Source organism: Symphalangus syndactylus, chromosome 3 (assembly GCF_028878055.3).
Source record: "Symphalangus syndactylus isolate Jambi chromosome 3, NHGRI_mSymSyn1-v2.1_pri, whole genome shotgun sequence".
Classification (NCBI taxonomy): domain Eukaryota; kingdom Metazoa; phylum Chordata; class Mammalia; order Primates; family Hylobatidae; genus Symphalangus; species Symphalangus syndactylus.
This window is the reverse complement of record NC_072425.2, coordinates 112,398,232-112,418,099: the sequence shown is the minus strand read 5'-3', so window position 1 is coordinate 112,418,099 and position 19,868 is coordinate 112,398,232. Positions and strand designations below refer to the sequence as shown.

General features: G+C 35.9%; 1 pseudogene; it reads left to right on the top strand.

The window, feature by feature from the left end:
- The first annotated feature begins 17,397 nt into the window (after positions 1-17,397).
- LOC129479534 (elongation factor 1-alpha 1-like) lies at positions 17,398-19,431 on the top strand (annotated as a pseudogene).
- Positions 19,432-19,868: the final 437 nt, after the last annotated feature.

Sequence of the window (19,868 nt, the reverse complement as noted above, 5' to 3'; positions counted from 1 at the left end):
ATATATATATGAATGAAACACACACACACACACACACACACACACACACACACAAATGTTTGCCACCAACAAGAGCCCGGGCATCCCTAGGGACTGTTGGAACAGGAACTTGGGAGCCTTTGTAAAGTGCTGCATTGGCATAACTCAGCTTGTGTGTGTGTGTGTGTGTGTGTGTGTGTGTGTGTGTGTAGAGAAAGAGAGAGAGAAAGAGAAAGGGAGAAAGAGAGATTTATTGTAAGGAGTTGTCTCACATCATTACAGAGACTGAGAAGTCCAGATTCATGAGAGTCAATGGTACTGTTCCAAATGAAGTCTGAGCCTGAAGGCAAGAGGAGACCAATGTCTTAGTTTGACGACAGTCAGGCAGCAGAAGATTATTTCTTACTCAGCCTTTTATTCTATTCTATTTAGGTCTTCAAAACATGGGATGAGGCCCACTACATTGGGGAGGGCGATCTGCTTTACTGTCTACCCATTTAAATGTTAATTTCATCCAGACATACCCAAAAATGATGTTTAAAAAATATTTGGGCATCACATGACCCAATCAAGTTGACACATAAAATTAACTATCGCATGAAGGTTGTGTGACTCTGCTCAACTGTATAGTTCCTGGGAGAAAAATATGATTGACAACGTCAGAGTTAATGGGCAAAAGCTGGAAGTATTCCCCTCAAGAATTGGAGCAAGACAGGATGCCTTCTCTCACCACTTCTATTCAACATAGTACTAGAAGTCCTTGCCAGAGCAGTCAGGCAAGAGGAAGAAATATAAGGCATCCAATAGGAAAGAAGAAGTCAAACTATGTCTGTTCACTGACAATATGATTCAATACCTAGAAAACCCTAAAGACTCCACCAAAAGGCTCCTGGAACTAATAAACAAGCTCAGTAAAGTTTCAGGATACAAAATTAGTGTAAAACTATCAGTAGCATTTCTATACACCAATAGCATTCAAGTTGAGAGCCAAATCAAGAAGGCAATCCCATTTACAATAGCTGCAGAAAAAATAAAATACCTAGGAGTACCTCTAACCAAGGAGATGAAAGATCTCCACAAGGAGAACTACAAATCACTGTTTAAAGAAATCATAGATGACACAAACAAATGGAAAAGCATTCCATACTCATGGGTTGGAAGAATTAATATCATTAAAATGACCATACTGCTCAAAGCAATCTACAGACTCAATACTATTCCTATCAAGCCCAGCAATGTTATCTTTCACAGAAATAGAAAAACTATTCTAAATTCATATGGAACAAAAAAAGAGCCTGAACAGCTAGAGCTTTCCTAACAAAAGGAACAAAGATGGGGGCATCACATTATCTGACTTCAAACTATGCTATAACACATAATCAAAACAGCATGGTACTGGTACAAAAACAAAGACACATAGACAAATGGAACAGAATAGAGAACCCAGAAATAAAGTCACACAGCTACAGTCATCTGATCTTCAACAAACTTGACAAAAACAAGCAATGGAGAAAGGACTTCCTATTGAATAAATGATGTTAGGATAGCTGGCTAGCCATATGCACAAGAATTAAACTGAACCACTATCTCTCACTATATACAAAATTTAACGAAGATGGATTAAATATTTAAATATAAGATCTCAAATTATAAGAATCCTAGAAGAAAAGCTATGAAATACTATTCTGGACATCAGTCTTGGGAAAGAATTTATGATTAAGCCCTCAAAAGCAATTGCAACAAAAACAAAAAACTTGACAAGTGGGACCTCATAAACTCAATAGCCTCTGCACAACGAAACAATCAACAGAGGAAAGAGACAACCTGTATAATGGGAGAAAATATTTGCAAACTAGGCATGTGACAAAGGTCTACTATAGAGAATCTAAAAGAAACTTAATTCAAGAAGCAAAAAGCAAATAATTGCATTAAAAATTAGGCAAAAGACATGAACAGATACTTCTCAAAAGACAGACAAGTGGCCAAGAAGCATATGAAAAAATGTTCAACATCACTAATCACTGGGGAAATGCAAATCAAAACCACAGTGAGATACAGTCTCATACAAGTCAGAATGGCTATTACTAAAAAGTCAAAAAATAACAGATGCTCGTGAGGCTGCAGAGAAAAGGGAACATGATACACTGTTGGTGGGAATGTTAATTAGTGCAGCCACTGTAGAAAACTGTTTGGAGATTTTTCCAAGAATCTATAGCAGAACTGTCATTTCACGCAGCAATCACATTACTGGGCATATACCCAGTGGAAAATAAATTCTTCTACCAAAAAGACACATGTACTAAAATATTCATCACAGTACTATTCACAATAGTAAAGATGTAGAATCAACCTAAGCGCCCATCAGTGGCAAACTGAATAAAGAAAATGTGGTACATATATACCGTGGGATACTACACAGCCAAAAAAAAAGAATGAAATCATATCCTTTGCAGCAACATGGAGGCAGCTGGAAGCCATCATTCTAAGCAAATTAGTACAGGAACAGAAAACCAAATACCTCGTGTTCTCACTTATTATAAGTGGGAGCTAAACATTGGATACTCGTGGACGTAAAAATGGCAACAACAGACACTGGGGACTATCAGAGGTAGTAGGAAGGAAGGAAGGCAAGAGTTGAAAAACTATAACTGTTAGGTACTGTGCTCACTACCTGGGTGATGAGAGCAATCATATCCCAAACTTTAGTAGCACTCAATATGCCCAGGTAACAAACCTGCAAATATATACCCTGAATCTAAAATAAAAGTTGAAATTACATAAAAAACAAAATAATATGGTCAGTCCAGCTTAGAACACTAGGAGTCAACATTCTCTTAAAATTGCTAGATGAAACTGAAGTAGGCCAAAATTGTTCTAATCCATATTTGGTATAATATAATTATCTCATTTTAATTCAAATAATTGATAATATATTTCCAAATTTAAACAAAATCTAAAAGAATTGTATTTTTGGATGTCAAATAATAACTGCATCATGGGTAGGAATTTAAGGGACTATTTATCACTTTTGGTCTTAGATTTACAAAGTCGTCCAAAAAAGAAAGAGAAAAAAAGTGGATAAAGTAATCTGATTTCTTGTGTATGTGTATTAATTGGATTAGGTTTGACTAAAGCTAACAAAAAAACCCATACAACAATGGTTTTAGTAAGAATGATAAGTCTATTCCTTTTTTTAAATTTAAAATTTTTTATTATTATACTTTAAGTTCTGAGATACATGTGCAGAACATGCAGGTTTGTTACATAGGTATACACGTGCCATGATGGTTTGCTGCACCCATCAACCTGTCATCTACATTAGGTATTTTTCCTAATGCTATCCCCCAACAGGCCCCAGTGTGTGATGTTCCCCTCCCTGTGTCCATGTGTTCTCATTGTTCAGCTCCCACTTATGAATGAGAACATGCAGTGTTTGGTTTTCTGTTTTTGTGTTAGTGTGCTGAGAATGATAAATGGTGCTGGGAAAACTGGCTAGCCATATGCAGAAAACTGAAACTGGACCCCTTCCTTATACCTTATACAAAAATTAACTCAAGATGGATTAAAGACTTAAATGTAAGACCTTAAACCATAAAAACCCTAGAAGAAAACCTAGGCAATACCATTCAGAACATAGACATGGGCAAAGACTTCATGACAATATTTTTATCAAGAGTATGGAATAAGTTAGTTGAAGGATGTTATGATGCTACACAGTGTCGGAAAACCACATTACTTTTCTCTTTTCCCTCTATGAAGACCAGGGTTCCCAATATGAACACATGGCAGGAAATGAATGCTTCAGTTCTAACATTGTAGCCTCATTCCAGCCAGTTGAAAGGGCATGTTCTAGAAATTTTATACTTTTTTTCTGTTTACACTACATTGCCAGGAGTCATAGGTCTACTTCCATATTGCTACAAGGTAGGCTGAGAACTGTGGCTTCTGTTCTGGGACACCATGGTCCAACTACATATTAGAGGGAAATCTATGAATTCAGAATAAGGGCAAATATTAAGAGAAAAGTATCCATTTCTGAAATGCCACAGAATTCCACTGGCTTCTTTTTAAAGAAAACCGATTTGCCTAGTATAAAAATAGTCTTACTGGCCGTGCACGGGGGCTCACACCTGTAATCCCAGCACTTTGAAAGGCTGAGGCGGGCAGATCACTTGAGGTCAGGAGTCATCAGCCTAGCCAGCATGGTGAAACTCCATCTCTACTAAAAATACAAAAATCCAAAAATTAGCCTGGCATGGTGGCACGCGCCTGTATTCCCAGCTACTCGGGTGGCTGAGGCATGAGAATCGCTTGAGCCTAGAAGTCAACGTTGCGGCTAGCCGAGATTGGGCCACTGCTCTCCAGCCTGGGCGACAGAGAGAGACTCCATCACAAATATTATATATATACATATACATATATATATACACACACACAAACACATACATACACACATACACACACATATATATATGTATATATAATATATGTATAGTCTTACTGTCAAGAGTATGTAAGAGTCTGGCTCCTGAAAATATTTGTTGATATAATGGTTCTTCACTTAAAAAAAACTACTAGCAGTTTTAAAAAGTACCTGTGGTTTAAAATTTTTAAGTAAGTATATTTATTTTAAAAGAAAATTGTATTTTACACTAATGAATGGAAAACCCATAATCACTTCCCATAATAGAGAGTAATCACACACGAATAAAATGTAAGCAATCCTGGGTTTCTGGCTTGTTCAGATGCCAATTTTATTCTATAGAGTGGAAAATTCCTTTTTTTGCTTTGTGTGGCTTTAATTCAATTCTTCCCTTATTTTTCTTTCTCATCATCTTTCTTTTCTTCACTTTTTCAATGTTACTCAATTGTTTTCAATTTATCTATTAAATATTTAACATTTTGAGTAATAATACTCTTTATTTTTTGTGTATTAGAAAATATTAAGCCATCTCTGAACCCATCACACAACTAAGAACTCAGTGTTACCAATAACTTTATTCTTGTCCTGTGTCCCTCACATCCCATTGCTCTGACACTCCCCCAGAGCAATCTCTATGCTGAATTTTCCGTTTATCCTCCCTTGAATGTTTCCGATACGTAAGTCCTCACTTAACTTTGTTGGGGTAGGTTCTTTGAAACTACGACTCTAAACAAAGTGACGTATAATGAAACCAATTTTATCTAGGCTAATTTATCTAAACAAGTCAAGTTCCATGACATACTTCTGGTCACAAAAACATCACCAAACTTCTTAATAAAGACCCAAACACTTCTAATATTAAACATTGAAATAAATGAATGTGAGCTCTACATACATTTAAGAAAGATTAATAAGAATTAAGATAATCATTTATCCCATTTTTGGTGGATAAGTGAGTGATGATGGTCATAGTGATGGTGGGTTAAATCAAGAAATAAGTGTTTGCAAAGAATAATTTTAAGGAATACCTCCTACAACCGTGTAGTTCAAACAGATACAATAATGAATATCGGAGGCTCGCTGAGCACTTTTGTACCACATCATTTATTGTCATGCATTTGTATTTTTATTGTATATCTTGCAGATTTTTATTTTACAATAACTTGTATTAGTTTATTCATTCATTTCCCAAACAGCTTATTTTAGTTCAGGGTCAAGGATGGCCAGAGCCTATCCCATAAGCTTAGGGCATAGGATGGAAACCAACCCTGGATGGAGACGCCAATCCATTGCAGGGTGCACATGTACACACACATACCCCTACTCATTTATATTGGGACAATTTGGACATGCCAAGTCATCTAACCGTGCACATCTTTAGGATGTGGGAAAAAACTGGTGTACACAAGAAAACCTATGCAGACGTGGAGAAAATTTGCAGACTCCTCATGGTGGCCCTGCCAGGAGTGGAATTTTTTTTCTCATCAAGTTTAAAGGTAACCGACATTGAACAAAACAATGTTATTTGAGGCACTGCTACAATTTCATTACATACTCAAGTATCCCTAAACAATATATTATTTAATTTTTTTGGTTTTAGTTTTCTTATTATCTAGTGTAATATATTTACACCCAACTTATTGTTTGTATTTCCTGGCCAACCGATTAAGTTTCCTCTGAAAACTTGAAAAAAATATCCAGTAATATGCTAGCACATTTGTATCATGGAAAAAAACATATAGAGGCTATAGTCAAAAGAAGCACAATATTTTTAAGCTGAGATTCTACAGCAATTCACATTTTCTTAAAGATTCTTCAAAGATGTCTGATAATGTTATATATAAATATTTCAACATAAGCTGTCAATGTGAGCTAGATTTAGTGATTTTAATTCACTATTTATTCAATCATAAAATAAATAGGCATTATGTCTTGTTTCACTATTATCTATTTTTATATAATTTAACAATTTGAAACCATATTTTAATCTAACATTATCTTCATATAATTTTGTAAACAAAATGGACATTATTAAAGATACAGAATACTGGAACACACTGGGGGAAAATCCACGAGTGAAAGAATCTGTAGTATATGTTAGACGGAAAGGAAACCTCTCTTTGAGAGTAGATACATGTTCATTCATTCATTTGTTAATTATGTAATTGTTATTTTGAATCAATGATATGCTAGACATTCTAATCTGTGTGTGTGGGGTGACCAAATACACACATGGGTTTCCAGAATTTTAATAATAGACTCTAAATAGTTTAGCCACCAAAGAAATATTTGCTTATAAACTGTGATTAGGGCTGGGAAGAAAATGAGCAGATAGCCATATCGGGTGGAAAATGACCAGTAAAGTGGAAGATAGAAATAAATTTCCAAAAGAGGCAAAAGGAAAAATTTCTAGAGAAGATTTTAATAGGCTAGATAGAATTTGCAAAGATTTTGGCTAAAGATAAGCTTAGAAAGGAAATTTAAGTGTAGGAGAAACATAAGAAAAATCACAGGCATCCAAAAATGTGGAATTTGTTCAGAGAGTATCATGCAATTCTGTTTGTTGAACATTTAAACAGTGTTGACTGTGCACCAAATACTGGCCTAAATATTTATCTTAGCTCATTTACTCTTTGCAGTCACTATTTCAGGGAGATTCTATTATTTTTCCCGTATTCAGATGAGGAAATTGAGGCATGGAGAGGACAAGAAACTTGCTTAAATTTACAGAACCCAAACAGGATCACTATGAACCTTGACTGGATAGATAGTGAAGAAAGCACTGAGGAAGTAATCTGAGATTCTAGTTTCCTCATCTACAGTGTATATTTAGGGTAAAATGAAATAGAAGGCCAAGTTTGCAGTTCTTTGCATAAGAGTATGAGTATTAATTATTGATCCTTTCTGCAGTGGGAGATGGGCTCCAAAGGGAGTAATAAACATTAGTGTTTAGCAATGTTTGGTAATGTTTGTTAGACATATATTTTGGGACTGGCATAGACTTTGGTTCACATTGTTTTTAATCCTCACAGTACAATGGTATGAAACAGGGTTTCTCTGAATTCTATTCATTCTGAGAACAGTATGACTAATTGTGAGGATTCCATAATAAGCAAAATAAAGAACTGAAATGTAGAGTTCATTCTTCTCTTTCCTTTAACAATCTGCAGCCCTGGGGGCAGTGCCCAGCTCAGAAGGAAAGTTCACAGCCTTAAAATGGTTGATCATATACCTGTGTTGAGAAATGTTTTGAAATAAATATTTCTTTGAAATTCAATCTTCTCTAAGATTGCCTTGATCCGAATTCTAAAGTACAACAGATTGAAGCACAATTAGACAAATCTTCATTTATTTGTAGTTTGCTCACATGATTAACTTACATGTACAAGTTTCAGTAACTTTATTGCCAAGGAAAAGGAAGCTCAGTGTTTCCAGAGATTCCCAAGCCTTTCATTTCATTGGACCTTAGTCATGTTTTCACAATGTTATAAGACTGAAAAGAATAGAGTTTCATTTATTAAGCAATAAAGTCTAAATACCTTTATAAATGCCTATGTCCAACAATTTGTTAAATGTTTAGGGAAAATAATACACATAAATTACAAAAATAATATGACATTTAATTTTTAGATAAGCACAATTACTTACTAGTGATATGTATGTATCTAGTGAATACTGCACAACTTCTTAGATATTAGATCCAGACTAGACACAGCCGGGACCCCCATTTTATCTGTGCTACATTGTGTTTTTTTTTACTGCTTACTTGCTTATCATTGTAATAATCACTGAAAACAAAACTTTGCAAGGATATGCCATTGAAAGGAATGTAGTATAAACCACTGTTAAAACTGAACTACTTCAACCTAGTAGTTTGCAATATCTGACAGATGTTAAGTATCATTGTGTTTCCCTTAAAACTTTAAAATATTCCATGGTTCTGTGTGAATTTTGTGGTTTTAACCCAAGACACAATTGCACAGGTAGTGAAACATCAGTATACATGATTCAGCACATTTCAAGAATTTGACCTGAACACATTTCAATTTGCATCCAAACATACTGGATTCAAAACACATATTCCAACACTGATGTTTTTATTTCAGATAGATTATCCCATGGATGCATTACGTTGTTCGAGGGACTAAAAGTATGGATTCAAATCAAGTTTCAAATCCTTGTTTCACTATTTATTAGCTAGAAGTTTGTCTCTGAGCAAGTTACCTAACACCTTTGAGACTAGTTCCTTCATATATAATGTGGAAATAATAATAATAAGCACATGTCATAGTAGTTGTCAGAATTATAGTCAATATTATACTTTGAGTACCCAGTACAATATTTGGCACCTTTGGGGCTACAGTGAATGTTATTTTCCTTCTTATTTTCTCTACAAAGAGAGATTTTCTTATGAAGTTAACCAAGTTTCTGTTTCGAATAACACATATTTAAAATGAGAAATCTTTCTGTAAATACCATGAGGGCAATGATTCGTAAATTAGCAAAATGGAGACTAACACATATGAGATCAGATGTTTAATTTGGAAGATTTATGCCATTGCAACCATTAACAATGTCTTCCCTGATGGTAGTTTGTATTTCTGTGGGATTGGTGGTGATATCCCCTTTATCATTTTTTAATTGCATCTATTTGATTCTTCTCTCTTTTCTTCTTTATGAGTCTTGCTAGCAGTCTATCAATTTTGTTGATCTTTTCAAAAAACCAGCTCCTGGATTCATTGATTTTTTGAAAGGTTTTTTGTGTCTCTATTTCCTTCAGTTCTGCTCTGATCTTAGTTATTTCTTGCCTTCTGCTAGCTTTTGAATGTGTTTGCTCTTGCTTCTCTAGTTCTTTTAATTGTGATGTTAGGGTGTCAATTTTAGATCTTTTCTGCTTTCTCTTGTGGGCATTTGGTGCTATGAATTTCCCGTTCCGTCTACACACTGCTTTAAATGTGTCCCAGATATTCTGGTATTTTGTGTCTTCGTTCTCATTGGTTTCAAAGAACATCTTTAACCCCTCTACACAAATAAACTAGAAAATTTAGAATAAATGGATAAATTCCTAGACGCATACACCCTCCTAAGACTAAACCAGGAAGAAGTTGAATCCCTGAATAGACCAATAACAGGCTCTGAAATTGAGGCAATAATTAATAGGCTGCCAACCAAAAAAAGTCCAGGACCAGACGGATTCACAGCCAAATTCTACCAGATGTACAAGGAGGAGCTGGTACCATTCCTTCTGAAACCATTCCAATCAATAGAAAAACAGAGAATCCTTCCTAACTCATTTTATGAGGCCAGCATCATCCTGATACCAAAGCCTGGCAGAAACACAACAAAAAAAGAGAATTTTAGACCAATATCTCTGATGAACATGGATGCAAAAATCCTCAATAAAATACTGGCAAACCAAATCCAGCAGCACATCAAAAAGCTTATCCACTATGATCAAGTTGGCTTCATCCCTGGGATGCAAGGCTGGTTTGACATATGAAAATCAATAAATGTAATCCAGCATATAAACAGAACCAAAGACAAAAACCACATGATTATCTCAATAGATGCAGAAAAGGCCTTTGACAAAATTCAACAGCCCTTCATGCTAAAAATTCTCAATAAACTAGATATTGATGGGACGTATCTCAAAATAATACGAGCTATTTATGACAAACCAACAGCCAATATCATACTGAATGGGCAAAAACTGGAAGCATTCCCTTTGAAAACTGGCACAAGACAGGGATGCCCTCTCTCACCACTCCTATTCAACATAGTGTTAGAAGTTCTGGCCAGAGCACTCAGGCAGGAGAAAAGGTATTCAATTAGGAAAAGAGGAAGTCAAATTGTCTCTGTTTACAGATGACATGATTGTATACCTAGAAAACCCCATTGTCTCAGCGCCAAATCTCCTTAAGCCGATAAGCAACTTTGGCAAAGTCTCAGGATACAAAATCAATGTGCAAAAATCACAAGCATTCCTATACACCAATAACAGACAAACAGAGAGCCAAATCATGAGTGAACTCCCATTCACAGTTGCTTCAAAGAGAATAAAAGACCTAGGAATCCAACTTAAAAGGAAGGTGAAGGACCTCTTCAAGGAGAACTACAAACTACTGCTCAGTGAAATAAAAGAGGATACAAACAAATGGAAGAACATTCCATCCTCATGGATAGGAAGAATCAATATCATGGAAGGTGGCCATACTGCCCAAGGTAATTTGTAGATTCAATGCCATCCCCATCAAGCTACCAATAACTTTCTTCACAGAATTGGAAAAAACTACTTTAAAGTTCATGTGGAACCAAAAAAAGCCCACATTGCCAAGACAATCCTAAGCCAAAAGAACAAAGCTGGAGGCATCATGCTACCTGACTTCAAACTATACTACAAGGCTACAGTAATCACAACAGCATGGTACTGGTACCAAAACAGAGATATAGACAAATGGAACAGAACAGAGCCCTCAGAAATAATACCACACATCTACAACCATCTTATCTTTGACAAACCTGACAAAAACAAAAAATGGGGAAAGGATTCCCTATTTAATAAATGGTGCTGGGAAAACTGGCTAGCCATATGTAGAAAGCTGAAACTGAATCCTTCCTTACACCTTATACAAAAATCAATTCAAGATGGATTAAAGACTTAAATGTTAGACCTAAAACCATAAAAACCCTAGAAGAAAATGTAGGCAATACCATTCAGGACGTAGGCATGGGCAAGGACTTCATGATTAAAACACCAAAAGCAATGGCAACAAAAGCCAAAACTGGCAAATGGTATCTAATTAAACTAAAGAGCTTCTGCACAGCAAAAGAAACCACCATCAGAGTGAACAGGCAACCTACAGAATGGGAGAAAACTTTTGCAATCTACCCATCTGACAAAGGGCTAATATCCAGAATCTACAAAGAACTTAAACAAATTTACAAGAAAAAAACAAACAACCCCATCAAAAAGTGGGTGAAGGATATGAACAGACACCTCTCAAAAGAAGACATTTATGCAGCCAACAGACTTATGAAAAAATGCTCATCATCTCTGGCTATCAGAGAAATGCAAATCAAAACCACAATGAGATACCATCTCCCACCAGTTAGAATGGCCATCATTAAAAAGTCAGGAAACAACAGGTGCTGGAGAGGATGTGGAGAATTAGGAACACTTTTACACTGTTGGTGGGACTCTAAACTAGTTCAACCATTGTGGAAGTCAGTGTGGCAATTCCTCAAGAATCTAGAACTAGAAATACCATTTGACCCAGCCATCGCATTACTGGGTATATACCCAAAGGATTATAAATCATGCTGTGATAAAGACACATGCACATGCATGTTTATTGCGGCATGATTCACAATAGCAAAGAGTTGGAACCAACCCAAATGTCCATCAGTGATAGACTGGATTAAGAAAATGTGGCACATATACACCATGGAATACTATGCAGCCATAAAAAGGATGAGTTCATGTCCTTTGTAGGAACATGGATGAAGCTAGAAACCATCATTCTCAGCAAACTATCGCAAGGACAGAAAACCAAACACCACATGTTCTCACTCATAGGTGAGAATTGCACAATGAGAACACTTGGACACAGGAAGGGGAACATCACACACCAGGGCCTGTTGTGGGGTGGGAGGAGGGGGGAGAGATAGCGTTAGGAGATATACCTAATGTAAATGATGAGTTAATGGGTGCAGCACACAAACATGGCACATGTATACATATGTAACAAACCTGACGTTGAGCACATGTACCCTGGAACTTAAAGTATAATAATAATAATTTAAAAAAAAAATCTCTTCCCTAATAACAGGTATCTCAGTGGCAAGTAAAGTGAAAGGCCGAGAAGCAAGAAGTCAAGAAAAAGGCAGCTAGATTTAGAAAGTAGGAACAGACGTACCCTATATCAAAAGATGTTCCATATGTTCCCCTCAAAAAAAGTTATAGGAAAAATTATTTTTTAGCTTTTTTTTCCAACTTTTGAGAATACTATTGCTCAGAATTGTCATTAAGATCAAGAATTCCTAACACATTTTTTTAATGTGTATGTTATGTGTGATTGTGTGGCTAACGAAACCATCGAACCAGTGGATTTCTCTACCCATTCTACTCATCTTTCCGCAGATCTGACATAGGTAGTTGGGAAAATTATTTCTGGAGAAGAATCTCATTCATTCAACATTTCTTAGAGCTATATAAGATCATTAATAAGGATTTTCTCAATTAACTACTAAATCAGCAATTAAGGCAAGGAGATCTACCACAAATAAAAGGATTATTGATTTTAAAAATTCAGTCACATCTAGTAATGACGGATATTCGTCACACACAGTCTTTAACTGTAAACTATGACTCTCCCTACCAATTAAACATAACAAAAAGAGGAAAAGTTAGATGGTTTTCAAGTAGTCAAACTGCCAAGACAGTAATGAGATTGTATGCTATAGCTTAACACTTTAAAAAAAAAAGTATACGTGTTTTAAAACACAATTTTAAAATAGCTTGAAATATATTTCAGCCAAGTTAAAACTGATCAGGCACATTTATTTGCAGGACCACATAAAATTACAGTAATGGAAAGGCAGCATGATATACTAATAGTTACAGCTACACCCTACAATTGCATAGAGCAGCATATATGCCAGACCATGTTTTAATTATTAAATATAATGTAAAAATGCTAAGAGTACAATAACCTAGTGAATTCCTTTATATTTAAATTTATTAAGATAAAAACATAGAATTTAAAAACCTGGATATGTTCATTTTAGTTTAACAGGATATGTAAAGTCTCACAAAAATTGAAAAAGCCTACAACCCAACACCTTTCACTCTTTTACTAGATGGCAACGTTTTCTTTAGCATTTTTTAATGTTGGCCAAAGCTCCTGTTATTAGCCCTGTGGCAAGTGAGTTTTGGCAGTCTAGAAAAGATAGTACTAGTTCTACAGGGCAGTGTTACAATTTTTCTTAAATTTTTTCCTTGCCCATGATTAATTACATGTAGACCTTCTGTAAATTAAGAATTGCAAGTTTCATGCTAATTTATATGACTGATAGCAGCCTTTACTCAAAGAGTAGCTTCTGTTTATATCTTTATCAAATGCTGCTCTATCTAGTCGGCTTTTTCATGATTGCAAATCTGAAGGAGTATTTTTTTCTGTCCTAGAAAGCATGACTGCAAATCTGAAGAAGTATTTTGTGTGTGTGTCAATGCAAAAATTGCACTGGACAAAGTTAAATAAGTAAGGAAGACTTTATTCAAGGCCGTTACAATAGGGGAGCAAGACCATAATACATTCTGAACTCACCTTTGCTGAAACAAGGGGTGAGAAAGTTTTAAGCGTTGGAGTGAGAGGGAAAACATAGGCCATTTGTATTGGCTCATTGGCTTTACCCAAAGGACAAATAAACTTTCTTTTATCTTTGTGACAGGAGGTAATTTTACAATTTGGAGCAAGCCACCCACTCAGGAAGTTAAGCTCCAGTGTTCTTACAGAGGCCTGAAGGTAATACTTTATCTTCCTTGATAATTACATATCAAAGGGATGGCTCCTGGATCCTTGAGAAAGACAATCCTGAGTTGTGAAACTGGTAAGAGGCTCTTAGAAAGATTTACATCTCAAAGGGGCAGATAAAGGATTTACAATTAAAGTTTTCTCAAGTAAATGCTCTAAGAAAAGGGAGGTCAAGGGGCCTAGCTAGAGTCAAGAAAGAGCCTGTCTAAAGCTTAATCAAGCTGGAAGGAACTTTAAGCCCATCTTGATCACAAGTATTAACAGAGATTCAGTTGTGAAAACTGATGAGAACCCTATAATAATGGCAAATGGTTGGGATGCAGAAGATATCCCAGTGTTTAATCTTACCAGAGTTTATTATGATTATGATGACGTACTCATTAGGTGCATTTAAGAAATCACCATGAACCCCATTCATAAGGTGAAAGCATACTGTGTCCATGTACATGTGAGTCAGACCTCTCGTTGATTCTCACCCCTCCCACAGAAATGTGTGAGAAAAACATGGAAAATTTTTAAATTGCAAGTGTTTTCATAATCTTTGTTAATCTGACACAAAATGGACCATATTTATACTTCGAATCCTTGTAGCCATCATTTTCATGGAGGACTGTTATGATGTACAGTGGGCCTCTATAACATCCGATATCAGACTTTCAGTTAATTCTGTAAATTATCGCTGGAGTATAATAGAATTAACCTAGAATTTAAGGTGGGAAAAATAAGGCGAAATTGTGGGTAGATTTATACCTTTGTCAAAAAGACTTTTTCTAATTTAGAAAGTTCCAAAGGTAGAATTGATTGGGTTGGGAGGTAGAGAACTCTCTGTTAATCAGAGTATTTGAACTGAAACTTCATATAAGACATAATCAAAAGAATCAATAAATTGGTTGAAAAAACAGTATTACTGACCTTTAAGGCCCTCTTTTTAACTTTACAGTATTTAGATTTGCCATCTGTCCAGCCAAAGTTATTACTACTTTCTTATTCAATTATTATTACTTGAATGCTAGTTATAATTCATTTGAATTCTCATGTTTTTGTTTCATAGATTTAGTTAGAATATTAAATGAAGTATTAGGCCTTGAATGTATTTGTCCTAAACATATGCAAAACAAAAACAAAAGTCTTCTAGCTCTCTGTTTGCCCAAATTAACATGCAGTTGAAAAAAGTCATAATTAGCAGGTAATGTAAAGCAATAGAAACTTTGAAGGCCCTTAGCTTCCTGAAGAAATTTTTCATAACTGAAATTATCACTGGTTTGTATATACAAAGTTTCTCCCAATAATTTGGCAGTAGTTAGTATTTTAAAATCCTATCTAAGGGGTTTGTGTTGAATTTTTAATACATTCTTTTTTATTGATAATTTGGCTGAATGTAAATTATAGTAAAATATTCTGAAAAAGTGAAAAAATTGAGTCAATTGTCTGATACATTGTCTTTCTAATGAAAAGGACCCTGGAGTTTCCAAACATTCATTTTCCCATACAATTTTATTGCATAAAGACTCCTTCCAAAGATTGTAAAGGAATGGGTCTTTTTTGTTCTTTTCATTTTTTCAGGAGTAGAATTTCCACTTCCTTTACTAGACAATTTTGGCAGATAATAATCATTTGGCATATTTTTATGATGCTTTGTGTCACTTACTCTAGACATACGCATTTCCCCTTGAGAAGCTTTCTAAAGAGAGCATTTGACAACTACTTAAAAAATGATTGGATGATATTCTCAACGTTTATCCATTACCCATTTTATATTTTGCTTAACAAAGAAATGCATTGAAGATAGACTTACAGTTCAAAAGAAACTCCAGGAGAAACAATTACTTTGGCACAAAAACTATTATTTCACTTCTTGAATTAATTGATTTGGGAATCAGCAAACCGGAACTATAATTTTAAGTCCTAAGACATAATGCACGTGCATTACAGAGAGAATCTTGCCCTGAAGCTTGTAGTTAATGAAATAAACTATTGAAAAAAAATGTAGCTTTGGAAAATGTTTTAAATGTAGTACTGTGCTCCAATTCTTTCTCGGTAAACTTTTTAATCTGTCAGGTTGAGGAAAATGTGATTGATTTCAAAAGTGTCACTCTGATAGAATAAAGCCACCTCAGAAAAGAAGAGATTGTCAGGGGCAAACAGGTACCAAAGCACTAGCTGATTCTACATGCAGAGTATTTGTATCATATATGAAGTTGTAAAGAATTCCCACATAACCTAACTAAATATATTTTGTGATTTGTAGTACTGAACAAATATTTGTTCCTGCTACTTGTTTTTATTAAATACTGTGAACTCGTGATCCATAGGCTGCATTTAATAAGTTTTGTTCAGTATATATATTTTTGTTTTTCTTTGTTATTTTTCTGAATTTTAAAATGTGTTAGCATTTAAAAATTATATTTATTTAAATATCCAGATGTCTGGTATTTCTTGAAAAATTGAAACTCCAACTGTGTTGGGCCCCCTGCCCCACATGGCATTCATATGCCCATTTATTTATGTATCCATCTTTCCAATTAGTGAATAAATGTTTATTGAAAACTAATTATATGCCAGTCACTGATGTAGGCACTGGAAATATAGAAGGTCCCTGCTCTCATGAAGCTCCTATATTAGATAGAGAGGGATTACAGTTTTCCAGTTCATTACAGATAGCATCTCTCTTCATTTATGTGTTTTCTTGGCTTAAAATTTTAATTCCTAGTCTATATACTTGGAATGAAAGCTGACATAAAGTTAACTCTACAGCAGTTTTTTAAATTAATGTTTTTATTTTGCCTTGAGGACTTTTTAAGATTAAAATCTGATATCTTAAATTGTATGAGTAAAATTATGATTTAAAAACTGGCAAAGATTGTAAATACTTATCATGTTTAACTAAAATGTCAGTTAACTATAGTCAGCTCTGATTTTTTTCTTATTTTCTGTTTATCAAACATTTATAGAGCATTAATTATGCACTATAAAATATTTTAGGTATGAAATTACATACATGATAAGACATGACTCCTCTTAATGTGAAACAAATTTAACACAATGTGATAGACTGTAATAGAGTTTACATGCAAAGTGTAATTCAGAATATTTAAAAAAGAAAGCCAAATTTTTCTTGGGAATTCAAGGAAGGTCTCACAGAAGAAGGGACATTTGGTTCTTTCTGAAAGAAGATGACAAAAACTAAAAGTAGTCATTTTCTAGGAATATAAGACCCAAGAAACAGAACGTACAAACCATGAAAGCATAAGGTGTCATAATGTAGAAAACTGATAGTCCTAAAATTTATTTAGTGAATGGTTCTGACTTACTTTTCAACAAATCTTTCTCTGGATCTGTTAATACTATGTTACTGAATGGTGGGGCTGTCAATCTCCTCTGCCGACATCAGCTTAGCTTAAGTGTACTTGTCAAAAAGAAAGGCTTTTGGTTTCATCTAAGACCTACTGAAACAGAGCACATTTGCATTTTTTGAAGGAGTCCTCTTTGATATTTACAATGATAGGCTGGTATAATGTATTTTCCCATAGAATTAACAAGGAAACAAAAAGTGTTCTATAAAAATAGTAGAGTTTCTTTTCCCCCAGTGGGTTCGCCACCAGAAAACAAGGGTTGTGAAAACAGCCCCAAGAGCCAAAATTGGAAAGGAACACACTCATATCAGCATTGTGGTCATTGGACACGTAGATGGGGCAAGTCCACCACTACTGGCCATCTGATCCACAAATGAGGAGGCATCGACAAAAGAACCATTGAAAAATTTGAGAAAGAGGCTGCTGAGATGGGAATGGGCTCGTTCAAGTATGCCTGGGTCTTGGATAAACTGAAAGCTGAATGTGAACGTGGTATCACCATTGATATCTCCCTGCCAAAATTTGAGACCAGCAAGTACTACATGCCTATCATTGATACCCCAGGACACAGACACTTTATCAAAAACATGATTATAGGGACATCAAATACTACATGCCTATCATTGATTCCCCAGGACACAGACACTTTATCAAAAACATGATTATAGGGACATCTCAGGCTGACCGTGCTGTCCTGATTGTTGCTGCTGGTGCTGGTGAATTTGAAGCTGGTATCTCCAAGAATGGGCGGACCCATGAGCATGCCCTTCTGGCTTACACACTGGGTGGGAAACAACTAATTGTTGATAACAAAATGGATCCCACTGAGCCACTCTACAGCAAGAAGAAATACAAATAAATCATTAAAGAAGTCAGCACTTTCATTAAGAAAATTAACTACAGCCCCTGACACAGTAGCATTTGTGCCAGTTTCTGGTTGGAATGGTGACAACATGCTGGAGCCAAGTGCTAACGTGCCTTGGTTCAAGGGATGGAAAGTCACTCATAAAGATGGCAATGCCAGTGGAACCAAGCTGCTTGAGGCTCTGGACTGCATCCTACCACCGGCTTGTCCAACTGACAAGCCCTTGTCCCTGCCTCTCCAGGATGTCTACAAAATTGGTAGTGTTGCTACTCTGCCTATTGGAGGAGTAGTGACTGGTATTCTCAAACCTGGTATGGTGATCACCTTTGCTCCAGTTAATGTTACAACTGAAGTAAAGTCTGTTGAAATGCACCATGAAGCTTTGAGTGACTCTCTTCCTCAGAACAATGTGGCTTCAATGTCAAGAATGTGTCTGTCAAAAATGTTCATTGTGGCAATGTTGCTGGTGACAACAAAAATGATCCACCAACAGAAACAACTGGCTTCACTGCTCAGGTGATTATCCTGAAGCATTCAGTCCAAATCAGTGCTGGCTATTCCCCTGTACTGGATTGCCACACAGCTCACATTGCACGCAAATTTGCTGAGCTGAAGGAAAAGATTTATCGCCATTCTGTTAAGAAGCTGAAAGACGGCCCTAAATTCTTGAAGTCTGGTGATGTTGCCATCACTTGATATGGTTCTTGGCAAGCCCATGTGTGTTGAGAGCTTCTCAGACTATCCTCCTTTGGGTTGCTTTGCTATTCATGATATGAGACAGAGAGTTGCCATGGATGTCATCAAAGCAGTGGACAAGAAAGCTGCTGGAGCTGGCAAGGTCACCAAATCTGCCCAGAAAGTTCAGAAGGCTAAATGAATATTATCCCTAAAACCTGCCACCCCAGTCTTAATCAATGGTAGAAGAATGGTCTCAGAACTGTTTGTTTCAATTGGCCATTTAAGTTTAATAGTAAAAGACTGGTTAATGATAACAATGCCTCATAAAACCTTTAGAAGGAAAGAAGAATGTTTCGTGGACCACTTTTTTTTCTTTTGGCATGTGGCAGTTTTAAGTTATTAGTTTTTAAAATCTGTACTACTTTTTTTTTTTTTGAGACAAGAGTCTCACTCTGTTGCCCAGGTTGGAGTGCAGTGGCATGACCTCAGCTCACTGCAACCTCTGCCTCCTGGGTTCAAGTGAATCTCCTGCCTCAGCCTCCCTAGTAGCTGGGACTACAGGCGCTTGCCACCATGCCCGGCTAGTGTTTTTTTTTTTTTTTTTTTTTTTTTGTAGTTTTAGTATAGATGGGGTTTTCCCATGTTGGCCATGCTGGTCTCCAACTCCTGACCTCAGGTGATCCACCAGCCTCAGCCTCCTGGGATTACAGGTGTGAGCTGCCTCATCCAGCCTAAAATCAGTACTTTTTTTTTTTTTTTTTTTTTTTTTTGAGATGGAGTCTCGCTCTGTCGCCTAGACTGGAGTGCAGTGGTGCGATCTCAGCTCACTGCAAGCTCTGCCTCCTGGATTCACGCCATTCTCCTGCCTCAGCCCCCTGAGTAGCTGGGACTACAGGCACCCACCACCACGCCTGGCTAATTTTTTTGTATTTTTAGTAGAGACGGGGTTTCACTAAAATCAGTACTTTTTAATGGAAACAACTTGACCAAAAACCTGTCACAGAATTTTGAGACCCATTAAAACAAAGTTTAGTGAG